Here is a 20,992-nt window from a genome sequence, read left to right as displayed (position 1 = left end):
CACCAGATGGAAGTGTTCTGAATGCCAGATTTGACTACAGGTTGCCAACAGGACCACACTGGGTCAGACATGAGGGCTCACTAGTTTATACCAAAAATCTAAAGGATTTCTGGCCAAACCTCATGCTGCTTGGCCTGAAATCCTGCAGAAGCTGCCTGCCTATTTCATCCCCTCCTGTGTGTCCTCTGTAGATGGCATCAGAGCTCTCTCCATCTGTGAGCTGAAGCCTTCAGGGCTAATGATGCTTTTTTCATTTTCAGTATTGGGTAATTCTCAAGTGTGCAACTTTTAAAATTACCACAAACCTGCTCTTTGCTGAAGCGGAACTAGTTGATTCACACAGCAACAGACAGAGAATGTAACTGGTCATCAGGATGCTCCTGCAGAGTATAGCTTTTGTAATGTGGACTTGTGGCATGAGGCACATTATTTCCCATGAAAAACCAGGGTTAATCATACAGGTAATTCCTACAAAAATATGAAGTGCAAGAGGATGCTGTGAACTAATTTAGTCTTAAGCATGATGCAAAATTATCCTCACAGAATCAAAAATTACCTGTCAATGTTAAGTGTGCCTTTGGGTGTTCTCACTGCAGAAGCACATGAAGAATTAGTATCTTACTAACTCATTCTTGGTTCTATAAAAGTTATTTCCCAATAAAAAATCTCTCAAGGGCATGACCTACTAAACCACATTCTTTGGTGGTTGAAGCATTATCTGTACAATAAACATTTTTATCTGGCTTTATCTGGCTTTTTATGGTGACATTTCCTAGACAGAGCATCTCTGTGTCTTTTATACAGAGTTGGGAATGTCTGCCTTGCAGGAAGGGTGGAATGTTGCATCACCTTTCTCATCTCTTCCCAGGGAAGAACACTCTCTCATGGCTATTCCAGAAGGAATAGAGTGGCTGCTTCAAATGTTGTTTAGGGTAAAACCATGTCCTGATGATGCACATCAGGCCAGATTTGTTTTGGAAACCCACTTTTCCAGAGTGGTCTGGCTGACATACTAATTATTCCCTACTCTTGGCACTTTCTTGCTATGACTGTATGTACTTCTGAAAGCTGTTGACAACACCTACACACCACACAGCAGAGCCTGGCCTGCACACTGATCTATGCAAAAAAAGTATTATTTGCTGAAGTTCACAATGTGCAAGTGGGTGCTGGACAAAAGAACTAGCTGAAAATACAAACCAGGAATAATTGTGGTTGGTATCACTGCAGATATCAGGGTAAAATTCATTTCACAGATCATCCACTGAGAGGCAAACCTGAAAAAATCCTTGGATATGTTATTTGCAAAGATTACCCTGACATTCTGTCATTTTAGGCAGTGCAACCTTATTGAAGACTTTTGACTGTTTTCAAGAGAGGTTGTTCTCTGGATTTGTTTAAGTCAAATGTTGTAGTGCTTGATGTCTTGTCTTTCCCTTTCCTTAGGAGACATTCTTAGGCTGCTATTGTTTTTGCTGTCCCCAGTCTGAATTAGAAATAACTCTTTATGTGAGGAAATGCAGGTGCAACTGTTCTGCAATTATATTCAGTGGCAATGTAGGAACCCTGGGAGAAGCACAGGTTTTGAAATGGAAGAAGAATGTCTTTACAGGACTGGTTTTTTTTCCTTGTTTCTATGGCTTCTTTTCTGTTTATTTGCACATGTAAGACCTGTCTTTGAGCTATTTTGCTGTTAGTGAATTTTCCACACAATATTAGCCTTGAATAGAGATTAAAGTGGCCATTTAAATTCAGAGTGAATTTCAGTGTCTCATCTGCTTCTTCATGCTTCTAGTTCAAGGATAGTTCTGAAATCTGTTGCAGGATGTTTATATTCATTTTGCTTGTGAGTGATAATATATGTGTTCTCAGTACCATATTATTCAATAGGGAGGAAGGAAAAAATGACTGGAGTAAGGTAGTGGCTAGTAACCATTTTATATTTTTCCTGAAGAGAATGGAGTTCTGACAACTACTGATTTTAATTTGCTTCTGGAATTTTAAATTACATTGTTTTTCAATTAGAGTCCAATAATGGAATGAAGCAGACTGCTGTCAGAAAGCTTGGGATGAGTGATTAATGAACTTTGTAGTAATACTCTAAGAAAAAAAAATCCCTATTACAGAGAAAAAAAATCACCTCCATTGGTAGAAAATCCCTCAAATGGAGAAAAAACATAAGTTTAATTAAAAGGTTTTGCAAAGTGCTTCAGATGGATTTTTTGGGCCTCTGTCCACTGTTGGCTGTGCAATGCCCTGAGGATCACACTAGGATTCAGCCTGCTTGCTCTTCCTTCTGCAGCACCCATCCTGCTAGCACAGAAAGCAAAAGGAATTGCCATGCAGAGCGAGGCCACTTCAAAATTGGCTTTCAGTTGTAAGGCAGCAATTACTCAACATGTTCTGCTTCCTAAAGCTTCCCAATCCCCTCTTGCTTACATAGAAAAATTTCTGTAGATTTATATAGGAGAAAGATGGAGCCATTGTTAATCATTTATAGCAGAATTTAGTGCCTTTGCTCTCTAGTTTCTTAGGTACTTATTCAGAGCCACTTGTCCTGCAACAACCACCAGCTCAGGACACTGTGCCCTCCCCCTGACAGCAGCAAGAGGAGTAGGTAGCCTGGCTTCCCACAGTTCTTCTCTGGACAAGTTAGCTACCAGGCTGTGACACTCCTCCTTTCTCCCCTTCCTTCCCTGCAGTCCTGCACTCTGTCCAGCTGCCGTCTCTCCTCTGTGTCAAAGAATCCTAAAAACTGGTGGAGCACAGGTGACCTTATGCCAACCCAATGCCAGGGCTTATTTCCTGAAGAAAAGCACAATTGCAAAATAAAAGTGATGTAAGCTCTTATAATACTTTATAGTAGGTACAGCTGAAAGCAGAAAAAAAATACATTGAAAATGTTTACTAAGAATAAACCCATTTAGTGCATAGTGAGCTTTTTTTCAGCACTGACAGTATAATCTCTTGTTCTGCAAGGAAAGCTTTGCACATACTTCTCTGTTTTCAAGAGCTCCTTCATTAATATTACTCCCTCATCTATTAAGTGAACTCATGACTTTGCATAATCATTCTCCCTCCTGTATGAGACAGAATCGCACCAGCCTTGCACATTCCATTACTCCTGAAGGGCAGCTTCCAGAGCTGCATTTTAATTAGGGTCATAGGTTGTTTATCTCTAATGGTTCAGGTGGGTTTCTGAACCTTAATGAGTTACTGCATGTCAGGTAAGGAGACTGCCATCGTGCTTGCTCCTTCCTTGGTACTTGTCAGGGAAAATATTTTTCTTCTATTAACCTAGACTGAAGTCTGAGCTGACATGTTTTACACCACGTATGCAGTGAAAACCTCCAATCAATTACCAGTAGCTTGCTAAATTGCAGGTGAGATAATCTTATCTCTTAGTCCAGAGTGTTTAGGCACAGCTGTGACATCACCCATCTCACCTTCCTTACGAGAACTTGGTTAATGGGAAAGGGCAAAGTCCACCTTACCTGCCTTCTACTTCTTACAAATGCAGGAACCCCAGGTTAATTAGATACCTTCGCTGTCTGTAGGAGGAAGGATAGTTCTGTGAATCCCAGGACAAGTAATTTCACATATTTTGACTGTAAAATGACATTGGAATGTTGACCCTTTCTTCCAGTGATGCAGATCCTGCAGTAATTTGAGATTAAATCTTTCCTGTGCTATCTGGTGTTATTTAATTTTGCTTGAGCTAGTTTATTTATACAGAAAGTGTGAGAAGTAATGCTTGTCTTTCTTACAAGGCTGTGAGGAACCACTGACTAATGGATACAAAAAGTCCTGGGAACCTTGGCTAGAATAAATAACGTAAACCTTTATTGGGTTCACATTAATTGGGGATTTATTTTTTAATGACAATCCAATGGAGTAGAACTTCTGGGATTATTTAATCTTTCCTAGGAGACACCCAGCAATATAGCTGGAAGTGCTGAGCGTATTTGTCTTGCAGTAAACCAAACCTTACACTCAAGTTACTTATGCTTGAAGTGTAGACACAGAGATGACATCCAGCTCAGGCACTGGCTCACTGCATGACTCATTTTCTGAAGGTGTGGTTGGGTCTCGGAACAGATGCTGGGTGCACATCTTTGTTCTGCCCATTTTGGAGATGTGTATGCAAATGACTTGGACTGCAGCTCAGAGCAAGGTGTTTCCTGTGTGTGCTTGAAAGCCTATGTTTAGACTGCAAAGGTGAGGTACACAGAACCCAACAGGATTGCAGGGCAGAGACGCAACAAAGATAGATGCTAGATAGGGTTTACGGATACAGAAGGATAGGCTGTCTGAATCACTTCGTTTCAAATTTCCAATGTAGGTAGACATCCAAAATCTAGCTCTAAACATCTTGCCATCTAACCCTTAAGACACATTAAGTTCACAGGAATTCATATTTCCTCTGTATATTATTCCCCAGACATCTGAACTTTTTCCTCATAAGTGCAGGAGTCAAAAAAAGTTCAAGGACGATTTAAAATAGGCAAACAATGACTGTACAGGACAGATTCTCAAAGGGGCACTCAGTCCAGAAGGCATATTGGACACAAAAAAAAAAAAACATCATGGCCAAAGTCAAATCCATCAAAAGGCATGGGATGCCCGAAGCTGCTGGGATATGGACCGAAGATTGCTTACTTCCTTCCCATTGAAATCGCAAGATTTCGTTTCCCTTCCCGAAAGGAAATGAAATTTCCTTTCGGGAAGGGAAACGAAATCTTGCGACCCAGAAAAGATAGACCTACAAGCACTCTGGAAAGGAGTTAGGATCAAATGAAATGAGCCTGAGAAAACCACAAAATCCAGAAAACTGGGATATTTTGGGACTACAAGAAAATGGTCGGGGAGGAAATGAGGTGCAGTGCAAAGGACCCAAACATGCCAAAAGTGACCTCCGAGATGTTGCAAAAGCAGGGGAAAACATCAAGGAGGAGGACAGGACTTTGATGGATAGATATGAGTGCCATGGCACGGATACCGAAAAAATAAAAATAAAAAATTGGGAAATGGAGTGACTGCAAGAAAAAGGACCAGGATTACGTGAGGTGCATTGCAAAGTGCCAAAACAAGCCAAAAGTAACCTCAGAGATGTTGCAAAAGCAGGGGAAAAAATCAAGGAGGAAGACAGAACGCTGACGGGAGGATAGGAGTGATAGGCAAGGATACCAAAAAAAAAAAAAAATTCATCGCCAAAGCCAAAGCCATCAAGAGGCATGGGATGCCCGAAGCTGCTGGGATATGGACCGAAGATTGCTTACTTCCTTCCCATTGAAACCGCAAGATTTCGTTTCCCTTCCCGAAAGGAAATTTCATTTCCTTTCGGGAAGGGAAACGAAATCTTGCGACCCAGAAAAGAAAGACTTACAAGCGCTCTGGAAAGGAGATAGGATCAAATGAAATGCGCCTGAAAAAAACCACAAAGTCCAGAAAATTGGGACTACAAGAAAATGGTCGGGGAGGAAATGAGGTGCAGTGCAAAGGACCCAAACATGCCAAAAGTGACCTCCGAGATGTTGCAAAAGCAGGCGAAAACATCAAGGAGGAGGACACGGCTTTGATGGATAGATATGAATGCCATGGCACGGATACCGAAAAAATAAAAATAAAAAATTGCTAAATGGAGTGACTGCAGGAAAAAGGACCAGTATTACGTGAGGTGCATTGCAAAGTGCCAAAACAAGCCAAAAGTAACCTCAGAGATGTTGCAAAAGCAGGGGAAAAAATCAAGGAGGAAGACAGAACGCTGAGGTTAGGATAAGAGTGATATGGAAAGGATGCCAAATTAAAAAAAAAAAAAATTCATCGCCAAAGTCAAAGCCATGAAAAGGCATGGGATGCCCGAAGCTGCTGGGATATGGACCGAAGATTGCTTACTTCCTTCCCATTGAAACCGCAAGATTTCGTTTCCCTTCCCGAAAGGAAATTTCATTTCCTTTCGGGAAGGGAAACGAAATCTTGCGACCCAGAAAAGAAAGACTTACAAGCGCTCTGGAAAGGAGTTAGGATCAAAGGAAATGCGCCTGGGAAAACCATAAAATCCAGAAAATTGGGACTACAAGGTAATGGTCGGGGAGGAAATGGGGTGCAGTGCAAAGGACCCAAACATGCCGAAAGTGACCTCCGAGATGTTGCAAAAGCAGGCGAAAACATCAAGGAGGAGGACAGGACTTTGATGGATAGATATGAGTGCCATGGCACGGATACTGAAAAAATAAAAATAAAAAATTGGGAAATGGAGTGACTGCAAGAAAAAGGACCAGGATTACGTGAGGTGCATTGCAAAGTGCCAAAACAAGCCAAAAGTAACCTCAGAGATGTTGCAAAAGCAGGGGAAAAAATCAAGGAGGAAGACAGAACGGTGAGGTTAGGATAAGAGTGATATGGAAAGGATGCCAAAAAAAAAAAAATTCATCGCCAAAGTCAAAGCCATCAAGAGGCATGGGATACCCGAAGCTGCTGGGATATGGACCGAAGATTGCTTACTTCCTTCCCATTGAAACCGCAAGATTTCGTTTCCCTTCCCGAAAGGAAATGAAATTTCCTTTCGGGAAGGGAAACGAAATCTTGCGACCCAGAAAAGAAAGACTTACAAGCGCTCTGGAAAGGAGATAGGATCAAATGAAATGTTCCTGAGAAAAACACAAAATCCAGAAAACTGGGACATTTTGGGACTACAAGAAAATGGTCGGGGAGGAAATGAGGTGCAGTGGAAAGGACCCAAACATGCCAAAAGTGACCTCCGAGATGTTGCAAAAGCAAGGGAAAACATCAAGGAGGAGGACACGGCTTTGATGGATAGATATGAGTGCCATGGCATGGATACCGAAAAAATAAAAATAAAAAATTGGGAAATGGAGTGACTGCAAGAAAAAGGACCAGGATTACGTGAGGTGCATTGCAAAGTGCCAAAACAAGCCAAAAGTAACCTCAGAGATGTTGCAAAAGCAGGGGAAAAATCAAGGAGGAAGACAGAACGGTGAGGTTAGGATAAGAGTGATATGGAAAGGATGCCAAAAAAAAAAAAAAAAAAAAATTCATCGCCAAAGCCAAAGCCATCAAGAGGCATGGGATGCCCGAAGCTGCTGGGATATGGACCGAAGATTGCTTACTTCCTTCCCATTGAAACCGCAAGATTTCGTTTCCCTTCCCGAAAGGAAATTTCATTTCCTTACGGGAAGGGAAACGAAATCTTGCGACCCAGAAAAGAAAGACTTACAAGCGCTCTGGAAAGGAGATAGGATCAAATGAAATGTGCCTGAGAAAAACACAAAATCCAGAAAACTGGGACATTTTGGGACTACAAGAAAATGGTCGGGGAGGAAATGAGGTGCAGTGCAAAGGACCCAAACATGCCAAAAGTGACCTCCGAGATGTTGCAAAAGCAGGCGAAAACATCAAGGAGGAGGACACGGCTTTGATGGATAGATATGAATGCCATGGCACGGATACCGAAAAAATAAAAATAAAAAATTGCTAAATGGAGTGACTGCAGGAAAAAGGACCAGTATTACGTGAGGTGCATGGCAAAGTGCCAAAACAAGCCAAAAGTAACCTCAGAGATGTTGCAAAAGCAGGGGAAAAAATCAAGGAGGAAGACAGAACGCTGAGGTTAGGATAAGAGTGAGATGGAAAGGATGCCAAATTAAAAAAAAAAAAAATTCATCGCCAAAGTCAAAGCCATGAAAAGGCATGGGATGCCCGAAGCTGCTGGGATATGGACCGAAGATTGCTTACTTCCTTCCCATTGAAACCGCAAGATTTCGTTTCCCTTCCCGAAAGGAAATTTCATTTCCTTTCGGGAAGGGAAACGAAATCTTGCGACCCAGAAAAGAAAGACTTACAAGCGCTCTGGAAAGGAGTTAGGATCAAAGGAAATGCGCCTGGGAAAACCATAAAATCCAGAAAATTGGGACTACAAGGTAATGGTCGGGGAGGAAATGGGGTGCAGTGCAAAGGACCCAAACATGCCGAAAGTGACCTCCGAGATGTTGCAAAAGCAGGCGAAAACATCAAGGAGGAGGACAGGACTTTGATGGATAGATATGAGTGCCATGGCACGGATACTGAAAAAATAAAAATAAAAAATTGGGAAATGGAGTGACTGCAAGAAAAAGGACCAGGATTACGTGAGGTGCATTGCAAAGTGCCAAAACAAGCCAAAAGTAACCTCAGAGATGTTGCAAAAGCAGGGGAAAAAATCAAGGAGGAAGACAGAACGGTGAGGTTAGGATAAGAGTGATATGGAAAGGATGCCAAAAAAAAAAAAATTCATCGCCAAAGTCAAAGCCATCAAGAGGCATGGGATACCCGAAGCTGCTGGGATATGGACCGAAGATTGCTTACTTCCTTCCCATTGAAACCGCAAGATTTCGTTTCCCTTCCCGAAAGGAAATGAAATTTCCTTTCGGGAAGGGAAACGAAATCTTGCGACCCAGAAAAGAAAGACTTACAAGCGCTCTGGAAAGGAGATAGGATCAAATGAAATGTTCCTGAGAAAAACACAAAATCCAGAAAACTGGGACATTTTGGGACTACAAGAAAATGGTCGGGGAGGAAATGAGGTGCAGTGGAAAGGACCCAAACATGCCAAAAGTGACCTCCGAGATGTTGCAAAAGCAAGGGAAAACATCAAGGAGGAGGACACGGCTTTGATGGATAGATATGAGTGCCATGGCATGGATACCGAAAAAATAAAAATAAAAAATTGGGAAATGGAGTGACTGCAAGAAAAAGGACCAGGATTACGTGAGGTGCATTGCAAAGTGCCAAAACAAGCCAAAAGTAACCTCAGAGATGTTGCAAAAGCAGGGGAAAAATCAAGGAGGAAGACAGAACGGTGAGGTTAGGATAAGAGTGATATGGAAAGGATGCCAAAAAAAAAAAAAAAAAAAAATTCATCGCCAAAGCCAAAGCCATCAAGAGGCATGGGATGCCCGAAGCTGCTGGGATATGGACCGAAGATTGCTTACTTCCTTCCCATTGAAACCGCAAGATTTCGTTTCCCTTCCCGAAAGGAAATTTCATTTCCTTACGGGAAGGGAAACGAAATCTTGCGACCCAGAAAAGAAAGACTTACAAGCGCTCTGGAAAGGAGATAGGATCAAATGAAATGTGCCTGAGAAAAACACAAAATCCAGAAAACTGGGACATTTTGGGACTACAAGAAAATGGTCGGGGAGGAAATGAGGTGCAGTGCAAAGGACCCAAACATGCCAAAAGTGACCTCCGAGATGTTGCAAAAGCAGGGGAAAACATCAAGGAGGAGGACAGGACTTTGATGGATAGATATGAGTGCCATGGCACGGATAGCGAAAAAATAAAAATAAAAAATTGGGAAATGGAGTGACTGCAAGAAAAAGGACCAGGATTACGTGAGGTGCATTGCAAAGTGCCAAAACAAGCCAAAAGTAACCTCAGAGATGTTGCAAAAGCAGGGGAAAAAATCAAGGAGGAAGACAGAACGCTGACGGGAGGATAGGAGTGATATGGAAAGGATACCAAAAAAAAAAAAAAAATTCATCGCCAAAGTCAAAGCCATGAAAAGGCATGGGATGCCCGAAGCTGCTGGGATATGGACCGAAGATTGCTTACTTCCTTCCCATTGAAACCGCAAGATTTCGTTTCCCTTCCCGAAAGGAAATGAAATTTCCTTTCGGGAAGGGAAACGAAATCTTGCGACCCAGAAAAGAAAGACTTACAAGCGCTCTGGAAAGGAGATAGGATCAAATGAAATGCGCCTGAAAAAAACCACAAAGTCCAGAAAATTGGGACTACAAGAAAATGGTCGGGGAGGAAATGAGGTGCAGTGCAAAGGACCCAAAAATGCCAAAAGTGACCTCCGAGATGTTGCAAAAGCAGGGGAAAACATCAAGGAGGAGGACAGGACTTTGATGGATAGATATGAGTGCCATGGCACGGATACTGAAAAAATAAAAATAAAAATAAAAAATTGGGAAATGGAGTGACTACAAGAAAAAGGACCAGGATTACGTGAGGTGCATTGCAAAGTGCCAAAACAAGCCAAAAGTAACCTCAGAGATGTTGCAAAAGCAGGGGAAAAAATCAAGGAGGAAGACAGAACGCTGAGGTTAGGATAAGAGTGATATGGAAAGGATGCCAAAAAAAAAAAAAAATTCATCGCCAAAGTCAAAGCCATCAAGAGGCATGGGATGCCCGAAGCTGCTGGGATATGGACCGAAGATTGCTTACTTCCTTCCCATTGAAACTGCAAGATTTCGTTTCCCTTCCCGAAAGGAAATGAAATTTCCTTTCGGGAAGGGAAACGAAATCTTGCGACCCAGAAAAGAAAGACTTACAAGCGCTCTGGAAAGGAGATAGGATCAAATGAAATGCGCCTGAAAAAAACCACAAAGTCCAGAAAATTGGGACTACAAGGTAATGGTCGGGGAGGAAATGAGGTGCAGTGCAAAGGACCCAAACATGCCAAAAGTGACCTCCGAGATGTTGCAAAAGCAGGGGAAAACATCAAGGAGGAGGACAGGACTTTGATGGATAGATATGAGTGCCATGGCACGGATAGCGAAAAAATAAAAATAAAAAATTGGGAAATGGAGTGACTGCAAGAAAAAGGACCAGGATTACGTGAGGTGCATTGCAAAGTGCCAAAACAAGCCAAAAGTAACCTCAGAGATGTTGCAAAAGCAGGGGAAAAAATCAAGGAGGAAGACAGAACGCTGACGGGAGGATAGGAGTGATAGGCAAGGATACCAAAAAAAAAAAAAAAATTCATCGCCAAAGCCAAAGCCATCAAGAGGCATGGGATGCCCGAAGCTGCTGGGATATGGACCAAAGATTGCTTACTTCCTTCCCATTGAAACCGCAAGATTTCGTTTCCCTTCCCGAAAGGAAATGAAATTTCCTTTCGGGAAGGGAAACGAAATCTTGCGACCCAGAAAAGAAAGACTTACAAGCGCTCTGGAAAGGAGATAGGATCAAATGAAATGCGCCTGAAAAAAACCACAAAGTCCAGAAAATTGGGACTACAAGAAAATGGTCGGGGAGGAAATGAGGTGCAGTGGAAAGGACCCAAACATGCCAAAAGTGACCTCCGAGATGTTGCAAAAGCAGGGGAAAACATCAAGGAGGAGGACACGGCTTTGATGGATAGATATGAGTGCCATGGCATGGATACCGAAAAAATAAAAATAAAAAATTGGGAAATGGAGTGACTGCAGGAAAAAGGACCAGTATTACGTGAGGTGCATTGCAAAGTGCCAAAACAAGCCAAAAGTAACCTCAGAGATGTTGCAAAAGCAGGGGAAAAAATCAAGGAGGAAGACAGAACGCTGAGGTTAGGATAAGAGTGATATGGAAAGGATGCCAAATTAAAAAAAAAAAAAATTCATCGCCAAAGTCAAAGCCATGAAAAGGCATGGGATGCCCGAAGCTGCTGGGATATGGACCGAAGATTGCTTACTTCCTTCCCATTGAAACCGCAAGATTTCGTTTCCCTTCCCGAAAGGAAATTTCATTTCCTTTCGGGAAGGGAAACGAAATCTTGCGACCCAGAAAAGAAAGACTTACAAGCGCTCTGGAAAGGAGTTAGGATCAAAGGAAATGCGCCTGGGAAAACCATAAAATCCAGAAAATTGGGACTACAAGGTAATGGTCGGGGAGGAAATGGGGTGCAGTGCAAAGGACCCAAACATGCCGAAAGTGACCTCCGAGATGTTGCAAAAGCAGGGGAAAACATCAAGGAGGAGGACAGGACTTTGATGGATAGATATGAGTGCCATGGCACGGATACTGAAAAAATAAAAATAAAAAATTGGGAAATGGAGTGACTGCAAGAAAAAGGACCAGGATTACGTGAGGTGCATTGCAAAGTGCCAAAACAAGCCAAAAGTAACCTCAGAGATGTTGCAAAAGCAGGGGAAAAAATCAAGGAGGAAGACAGAACGGTGAGGTTAGGATAAGAGTGATATGGAAAGGATGCCAAAAAAAAAAAAATTCATCGCCAAAGTCAAAGCCATCAAGAGGCATGGGATACCCGAAGCTGCTGGGATATGGACCGAAGATTGCTTACTTCCTTCCCATTGAAACCGCAAGATTTCGTTTCCCTTCCCGAAAGGAAATGAAATTTCCTTTCGGGAAGGGAAACGAAATCTTGCGACCCAGAAAAGAAAGACTTACAAGCGCTCTGGAAAGGAGATAGGATCAAATGAAATGTTCCTGAGAAAAACACAAAATCCAGAAAACTGGGACATTTTGGGACTACAAGAAAATGGTCGGGGAGGAAATGAGGTGCAGTGGAAAGGACCCAAACATGCCAAAAGTGACCTCCGAGATGTTGCAAAAGCAAGGGAAAACATCAAGGAGGAGGACACGGCTTTGATAGATAGATATGAGTGCCATGGCATGGATACCGAAAAAATAAAAATAAAAAATTGGGAAATGGAGTGACTGCAAGAAAAAGGACCAGGATTACGTGAGGTGCATTGCAAAGTGCCAAAACAAGCCAAAAGTAACCTCAGAGATGTTGCAAAAGCAGGGGAAAAATCAAGGAGGAAGACAGAACGGTGAGGTTAGGATAAGAGTGATATGGAAAGGATGCCAAAAAAAAAAAAAAAAAAAAATTCATCGCCAAAGCCAAAGCCATCAAGAGGCATGGGATGCCCGAAGCTGCTGGGATATGGACCGAAGATTGCTTACTTCCTTCCCATTGAAACCGCAAGATTTCGTTTCCCTTCCCGAAAGGAAATTTCATTTCCTTACGGGAAGGGAAACGAAATCTTGCGACCCAGAAAAGAAAGACTTACAAGCGCTCTGGAAAGGAGATAGGATCAAATGAAATGTTCCTGAGAAAAACACAAAATCCAGAAAACTGGGACATTTTGGGACTACAAGAAAATGGTCGGGGAGGAAATGAGGTGCAGTGCAAAGGACCCAAACATGCCAAAAGTGACCTCCGAGATGTTGCAAAAGCAGGCGAAAACATCAAGGAGGAGGACACGGCTTTGATGGATAGATATGAATGCCATGGCACGGATACCGAAAAAATAAAAATAAAAAATTGCTAAATGGAGTGACTGCAGGAAAAAGGACCAGTATTACGTGAGGTGCATTGCAAAGTGCCAAAACAAGCCAAAAGTAACCTCAGAGATGTTGCAAAAGCAGGGGAAAAAATCAAGGAGGAAGACAGAACGCTGAGGTTAGGATAAGAGTGATATGGAAAGGATGCCAAATTAAAAAAAAAAAAAATTCATCGCCAAAGTCAAAGCCATGAAAAGGCATGGGATGCCCGAAGCTGCTGGGATATGGACCGAAGATTGCTTACTTCCTTCCCATTGAAACCGCAAGATTTCGTTTCCCTTCCCGAAAGGAAATTTCATTTCCTTTCGGGAAGGGAAACGAAATCTTGCGACCCAGAAAAGAAAGACTTACAAGCGCTCTGGAAAGGAGTTAGGATCAAAGGAAATGCGCCTGGGAAAACCATAAAATCCAGAAAATTGGGACTACAAGGTAATGGTCGGGGAGGAAATGGGGTGCAGTGCAAAGGACCCAAACATGCCGAAAGTGACCTCCGAGATGTTGCAAAAGCAGGCGAAAACATCAAGGAGGAGGACAGGACTTTGATGGATAGATATGAGTGCCATGGCACGGATACTGAAAAAATAAAAATAAAAAATTGGGAAATGGAGTGACTGCAAGAAAAAGGACCAGGATTACGTGAGGTGCATTGCAAAGTGCCAAAACAAGCCAAAAGTAACCTCAGAGATGTTGCAAAAGCAGGGGAAAAAATCAAGGAGGAAGACAGAACGGTGAGGTTAGGATAAGAGTGATATGGAAAGGATGCCAAAAAAAAAAAAATTCATCGCCAAAGTCAAAGCCATCAAGAGGCATGGGATACCCGAAGCTGCTGGGATATGGACCGAAGATTGCTTACTTCCTTCCCATTGAAACCGCAAGATTTCGTTTCCCTTCCCGAAAGGAAATGAAATTTCCTTTCGGGAAGGGAAACGAAATCTTGCGACCCAGAAAAGAAAGACTTACAAGCGCTCTGGAAAGGAGATAGGATCAAATGAAATGTTCCTGAGAAAAACACAAAATCCAGAAAACTGGGACATTTTGGGACTACAAGAAAATGGTCGGGGAGGAAATGAGGTGCAGTGGAAAGGACCCAAACATGCCAAAAGTGACCTCCGAGATGTTGCAAAAGCAAGGGAAAACATCAAGGAGGAGGACACGGCTTTGATGGATAGATATGAGTGCCATGGCATGGATACCGAAAAAATAAAAATAAAAAATTGGGAAATGGAGTGACTGCAAGAAAAAGGACCAGGATTACGTGAGGTGCATTGCAAAGTGCCAAAACAAGCCAAAAGTAACCTCAGAGATGTTGCAAAAGCAGGGGAAAAATCAAGGAGGAAGACAGAACGGTGAGGTTAGGATAAGAGTGATATGGAAAGGATGCCAAAAAAAAAAAAAAAAAAAAATTCATCGCCAAAGCCAAAGCCATCAAGAGGCATGGGATGCCCGAAGCTGCTGGGATATGGACCGAAGATTGCTTACTTCCTTCCCATTGAAACCGCAAGATTTCGTTTCCCTTCCCGAAAGGAAATTTCATTTCCTTACGGGAAGGGAAACGAAATCTTGCGACCCAGAAAAGAAAGACTTACAAGCGCTCTGGAAAGGAGATAGGATCAAATGAAATGTGCCTGAGAAAAACACAAAATCCAGAAAACTGGGACATTTTGGGACTACAAGAAAATGGTCGGGGAGGAAATGAGGTGCAGTGCAAAGGACCCAAACATGCCAAAAGTGACCTCCGAGATGTTGCAAAAGCAAGGGAAAACATCAAGGAGGAGGACACGGCTTTGATGGATAGATATGAGTGCCATGGCACGGATACCGAAAAAATAAAAATAAAAAATTGCTAAATGGAGTGACTGCAAGAAAAAGGACCAGGATTACGTGAGGTGCATTGCAAAGTGCCAAAACAAGCCAAAAGTAACCTCAGAGATGTTGCAAAAGCAGGGGAAAAAATCAAGGAGGAAGACAGAACGGTGGGGTTAGGATAAGAGTGATATGGAAAGGATGCCAAAAAAAAAAAAAAAAAAATTCATCGCCAAAGTCAAAGCCATCAAGAGGCATGGGATGCCCGAAGCTGCTGGGATATGGACCGAAGATTGCTTACTTCCTTCCCATTGAAACCGCAAGATTTCGTTTCCCTTCCGGAAAGGAAATGAAATTTCCTTTCGGGAAGGGAAACGAAATCTTGCGACCCAGAAAAGAAAGACTTACAAGCGCTCTGGAAAGGAGATAGGATCAAATGAAATGCGCCTGAAAAAAACCACAAAGTCCAGAAAATTGGGACTACAAGGTAATGGTCGGGGAGGAAATGAGGTGCAGTGCAAAGGACCCAAACATGCCAAAAGTGACCTCCGAGATGTTGCAAAAGCAGGGGAAAACATCAAGGAGGAGGACAGGAGTTTGATGGATAGATATGAGTGCCATGGCACGGATAGCGAAAAAATAAAAATAAAAAATTGGGAAATGGAGTGACTGCAAGAAAAAGGACCAGGATTACGTGAGGTGCATTGCAAAGTGCCAAAACAAGCCAAAAGTAACCTCAGAGATGTTGCAAAAGCAGGGGAAAAAATCAAGGAGGAAGACAGAACGCTGACGGGAGGATAGGAGTGATAGGCAAGGATACCAAAAAAAAAAAAAAAAATTCATCGCCAAAGCCAAAGCCATCAAGAGGCATGGGATGCCCGAAGCTGCTGGGATATGGACCGAAGATTGCTTACTTCCTTCCCATTGAAACCGCAAGATTTCGTTTCCCTTCCCGAAAGGAAATTTCATTTCCTTTCGGGAAGGGAAACGAAATCTTGCGACCCAGAAAAGAAAGACTTACAAGCGCTCTGGAAAGGAGTTAGGATCAAAGGAAATGCGCCTGGGAAAACCATAAAATCCAGAAAATTGGGACTACAAGGTAATGGTCGGGGAGGAAATGGGGTGCAGTGCAAAGGACCCAAACATGCCGAAAGTGACCTCCGAGATGTTGCAAAAGCAGGGGAAAACATCAAGGAGGAGGACAGGACTTTGATGGATAGATATGAGTGCCATGGCACGGATACTGAAAAAATAAAAATAAAAAATTGGGAAATGGAGTGACTGCAAGAAAAAGGACCAGGATTACGTGAGGTGCATTGCAAAGTGCCAAAACAAGCCAAAAGTAACCTCAGAGATGTTGCAAAAGCAGGGGAAAAAATCAAGGAGGAAGACAGAACGGTGAGGTTAGGATAAGAGTGATATGGAAAGGATGCCAAAAAAAAAAAAATTCATCGCCAAAGTCAAAGCCATCAAGAGGCATGGGATACCCGAAGCTGCTGGGATATGGACCGAAGATTGCTTACTTCCTTCCCATTGAAACCGCAAGATTTCGTTTCCCTTCCAGAAAGGAAATGAAATTTCCTTTCGGGAAGGGAAACGAAATCTTGCGACCCAGAAAAGAAAGACTTACAAGCGCTCTGGAAAGGAGATAGGATCAAATGAAATGTGCCTGAGAAAAACACAAAATCCAGAAAACTGGGACATTTTGGGACTACAAGAAAATGGTCGGGGAGGAAATGAGGTGCAGTGCAAAGGACCCAAACATGCCAAAAGTGACCTCCGAGATGTTGCAAAAGCAAGGGAAAACATCAAGGAGGAGGACACGGCTTTGATGGATAGATATGAGTGCCATGGCATGGATACCGAAAAAATAAAAATAAAAAATTGGGAAATGGAGTGACTGCAAGAAAAAGGACCAGGATTACGTGAGGTGCATTGCAAAGTGCCAAAACAAGCCAAAAGTAACCTCAGAGATGTTGCAAAAGCAGGGGAAAAAATCAAGGAGGAAGACAGAACGCTGACGGGAGGATAAGAGTGATATGGAAAGGATGCCAAAAAAAAAAAAAAAAAAAATTCATCGCCAAAGCCAAAGCCATCAAGAGGCATGGGATGCCCGAAGCTGCTGGGATATGGACCGAAGATTGCTTACTTCCTTCCCATTGAAACCGCAAGATTTCGTTTCCCTTCCCGAAAGGAAATTTCATTTCCTTACGGGAAGGGAAACGAAATCTTGCGACCCAGAAAAGAAAGACTTACAAGCGCTCTGGAAAGGAGATAGGATCAAATGAAATGCGCCTGAAAAAAACCACAAAGTCCAGAAAATTGGGACTACAAGAAAATGGTCGGGGAGGAAATGAGGTGCAGTGGAAAGGTCCCAAACATGCCAAAAGTGACCTCCGAGATGTTGCAAAAGCAGGGGAAAACATCAAGGAGGAGGACAGGACTTTGATGGATAGATATGAGTGCCATGGCACGGATAGCGAAAAAATAAAAATAAAAAATTGGGAAATGGAGTGACTGCAAGAAAAAGGACCAGGATTACGTGAGGTGCATTGCAAAGTGCCAAAACAAGCCAAAAGTAACCTCAGAGATGTTGCAAAAGCAGGGGAAAAAATCAAGGAGGAAGACAGAACGCTGACGGGAGGATAGGAGTGATATGGAAAGGATACCAAAAAAAAAAAAAAAATTCATCGCCAAAGTCAAAGCCATGAAAAGGCATGGGATGCCCGAAGCTGCTGGGATATGGACCGAAGATTGCTTACTTCCTTCCCATTGAAACCGCAAGATTTCGTTTCCCTTCCCGAAAGGAAATGAAATTTCCTTTCGGGAAGGGAAACGAAATCTTGCGACCCAGAAAAGAAAGACTTACAAGCGCTCTGGAAAGGAGATAGGATCAAATGAAATGCGCCTGAAAAAAACCACAAAGTCCAGAAAATTGGGACTACAAGAAAATGGTCGGGGAGGAAATGAGGTGCAGTGCAAAGGACCCAAAAATGCCAAAAGTGACCTCCGAGATGTTGCAAAAGCAGGGGAAAACATCAAGGAGGAGGACAGGACTTTGATGGATAGATATGAGTGCCATGGCACGGATACTGAAAAAATAAAAATAAAAATAAAAAATTGGGAAATGGAGTGACTACAAGAAAAAGGACCAGGATTACGTGAGGTGCATTGCAAAGTGCCAAAACAAGCCAAAAGTAACCTCAGAGATGTTGCAAAAGCAGGGGAAAAAATCAAGGAGGAAGACAGAACGCTGAGGTTAGGATAAGAGTGATATGGAAAGGATGCCAAAAAAAAAAAAAAATTCATCGCCAAAGTCAAAGCCATCAAGAGGCATGGGATGCCCGAAGCTGCTGGGATATGGACCGAAGATTGCTTACTTCCTTCCCATTGAAACTGCAAGATTTCGTTTCCCTTCCCGAAAGGAAATGAAATTTCCTTTCGGGAAGGGAAACGAAATCTTGCGACCCAGAAAAGAAAGACTTACAAGCGCTCTGGAAAGGAGATAGGATCAAATGAAATGCGCCTGAAAAAAACCACAAAGTCCAGAAAATTGGGACTACAAGGTAATGGTCGGGGAGGAAATGAGGTGCAGTGCAAAGGACCCAAACATGCCAAAAGTGACCTCCGAGATGTTGCAAAAGCAGGGGAAAACATCAAGGAGGAGGACAGGACTTTGATGGATAGATATGAGTGCCATGGCACGGATAGCGAAAAAATAAAAATAAAAAATTGGGAAATGGAGTGACTGCAAGAAAAAGGACCAGGATTACGTGAGGTGCATTGCAAAGTGCCAAAACAAGCCAAAAGTAACCTCAGAGATGTTGCAAAAGCAGGGGAAAAAATCAAGGAGGAAGACAGAACGCTGACGGGAGGATAGGAGTGATAGGCAAGGATACCAAAAAAAAAAAAAAATTCATCGCCAAAGCCAAAGCCATCAAGAGGCATGGGATGCCCGAAGCTGCTGGGATATGGACCAAAGATTGCTTACTTCCTTCCCATTGAAACCGCAAGATTTCGTTTCCCTTCCCGAAAGGAAATGAAATTTCCTTTCGGGAAGGGAAACGAAATCTTGCGACCCAGAAAAGAAAGACTTACAAGCGCTCTGGAAAGGAGATAGGATCAAATGAAATGCGCCTGAAAAAAACCACAAAGTCCAGAAAATTGGGACTACAAGAAAATGGTCGGGGAGGAAATGAGGTGCAGTGCAAAGGACCCAAACATGCCAAAAGTGACCTCCGAGATGTTGCAAAAGCAGGGGAAAACATCAAGGAGGAGGACACGGCTTTGATGGATAGATATGAATGCCATGGCACGGATACCGAAAAAATAAAAATAAAAAATTGCTAAATGGAGTGACTGCAGGAAAAAGGACCAGTATTACGTGAGGTGCATTGCAAAGTGCCAAAACAAGCCAAAAGTAACCTCAGAGATGTTGCAAAAGCAGGGGAAAAAATCAAGGAGGAAGACAGAACGCTGAGGTTAGGATAAGAGTGATATGGAAAGGATGCCAAATTAAAAAAAAAAAAAATTCATCGCCAAAGTCAAAGCCATGAAAAGGCATGGGATGCCCGAAGCTGCTGGGATATGGACCGAAGATTGCTTACTTCCTTCCCATTGAAACCGCAAGATTTCGTTTCCCTTCCCGAAAGGAAATTTCATTTCCTTTCGGGAAGGGAAACGAAATCTTGCGACCCAGAAAAGAAAGACTTACAAGCGCTCTGGAAAGGAGTTAGGATCAAAGGAAATGCGCCTGGAAAAACCATAAAATCCAGAAAATTGGGACTACAAGGTAATGGTCGGGGAGGAAATGGGGTGCAGTGCAAAGGACCCAAACATGCCGAAAGTGACCTCCGAGATGTTGCAAAAGCAGGGGAAAACATCAAGGAGGAGGACAGGACTTTGATGGATAGATATGAGTGCCATGGCACGGATACTGAAAAAATAAAAATAAAAAATTGGGAAATGGAGTGACTGCAAGAAAAAGGACCAGGATTACGTGAGGTGCATTGCAAAGTGCCAAAACAAGCCAAAAGTAACCTCAGAGATGTTGCAAAAGCAGGGGAAAAAATCAAGGAGGAAGACAGAACGGTGAGGTTAGGATAAGAGTGATATGGAAAGGATGCCAAAAAAAAAAAAATTCATCGCCAAAGTCAAAGCCATCAAGAGGCATGGGATACCCGAAGCTGCTGGGATATGGACCGAAGATTGCTTACTTCCTTCCCATTGAAACCGCAAGATTTCGTTTCCCTTCCAGAAAGGAAATGAAATTTCCTTTCGGGAAGGGAAACGAAATCTTGCGACCCAGAAAAGAAAGAATTACAAGCGCTCTGGAAAGGAAATAGGATCAAATGAAATGTGCCTGAGAAAAACACAAAATCCAGAAAACTGGGACATTTTGGGACTACAAGAAAATGGTCGGGGAGGAAATGAGGTGCAGTGGAAAGGACCCAAACATGCCAAAAGTGACCTCCGAGATGTTGCAAAAGCAAGGGAAAACATCAAGGAGGAGGACACGGCTTTGATGGATAGATATGAGTGCCATGGCATGGATACCGAAAAAATAAAAATAAAAAATTGGGAAATGGAGTGACTGCAAGAAAAAGGACCAGGATTACGTGAGGTGCATTGCAAAGTGCCAAAACAAGCCAAAAGTAACCTCAGAGATGTTGCAAAAGCAGGGGAAAAATCAAGGAGGAAGACAGAACGGTGAGGTTAGGATAAGAGTGATATGGAAAGGATGCCAAAAAAAAAAAAAAAAATTCATCGCCAAAGCCAAAGCCATCAAGAGGCATGGGATGCCCGAAGCTGCTGGGATATGGACCGAAGATTGCTTACTTCCTTCCCATTGAAACCGCAAGATTTCGTTTCCCTTCCCGAAAGGAAATTTCATTTCCTTACGGGAAGGGAAACGAAATCTTGCGACCCAGAAAAGAAAGACTTACAAGCGCTCTGGAAAGGAGATAGGATCAAATGAAATGTGCCTGAGAAAAACACAAAATCCAGAAAACTGGGACATTTTGGGACTACAAGAAAATGGTCGGGGAGGAAGTGAGGTGCAGTGGAAAGGACCCAAACATGCCAAAAGTGACCTCCGAGATGTTGCAAAAGCAAG

The 20,992-nt window shown here is 42.7% G+C and overlaps 1 long non-coding RNA gene across 6 annotated transcripts in view; it reads right to left on the bottom strand.

The window, feature by feature from the left end:
- Positions 1 to 20,992, bottom strand: part of LOC135301816 (uncharacterized) — a 134,172-nt gene that overhangs the window by 28,011 nt on the left and 85,169 nt on the right. For 5 of the 6 annotated variants that reach the window (XR_010363554.1, XR_010363553.1, XR_010363555.1 and 2 more), the window contains 2 exons: positions 3,495 to 3,551; positions 2,211 to 2,805 (listed from right to left, as the gene is read on the bottom strand). The exons of the other annotated variant lie outside the window; for it this stretch is intronic. This is a non-coding gene — a long non-coding RNA (uncharacterized LOC135301816). Of the gene's footprint in view, positions 1 to 2,210; positions 2,806 to 3,494; positions 3,552 to 20,992 lie in introns of those variants that run through there. 6 annotated transcript variants of the gene reach the window in all.

The sequence above is a fragment of the Passer domesticus genome, chromosome 5, assembly GCF_036417665.1.
Source record: "Passer domesticus isolate bPasDom1 chromosome 5, bPasDom1.hap1, whole genome shotgun sequence".
Lineage (NCBI taxonomy): Eukaryota > Metazoa > Chordata > Aves > Passeriformes > Passeridae > Passer > Passer domesticus.
Note: the sequence above shows the minus strand (reverse complement) of the source record. Positions and strands in the feature narration are given on the sequence as shown.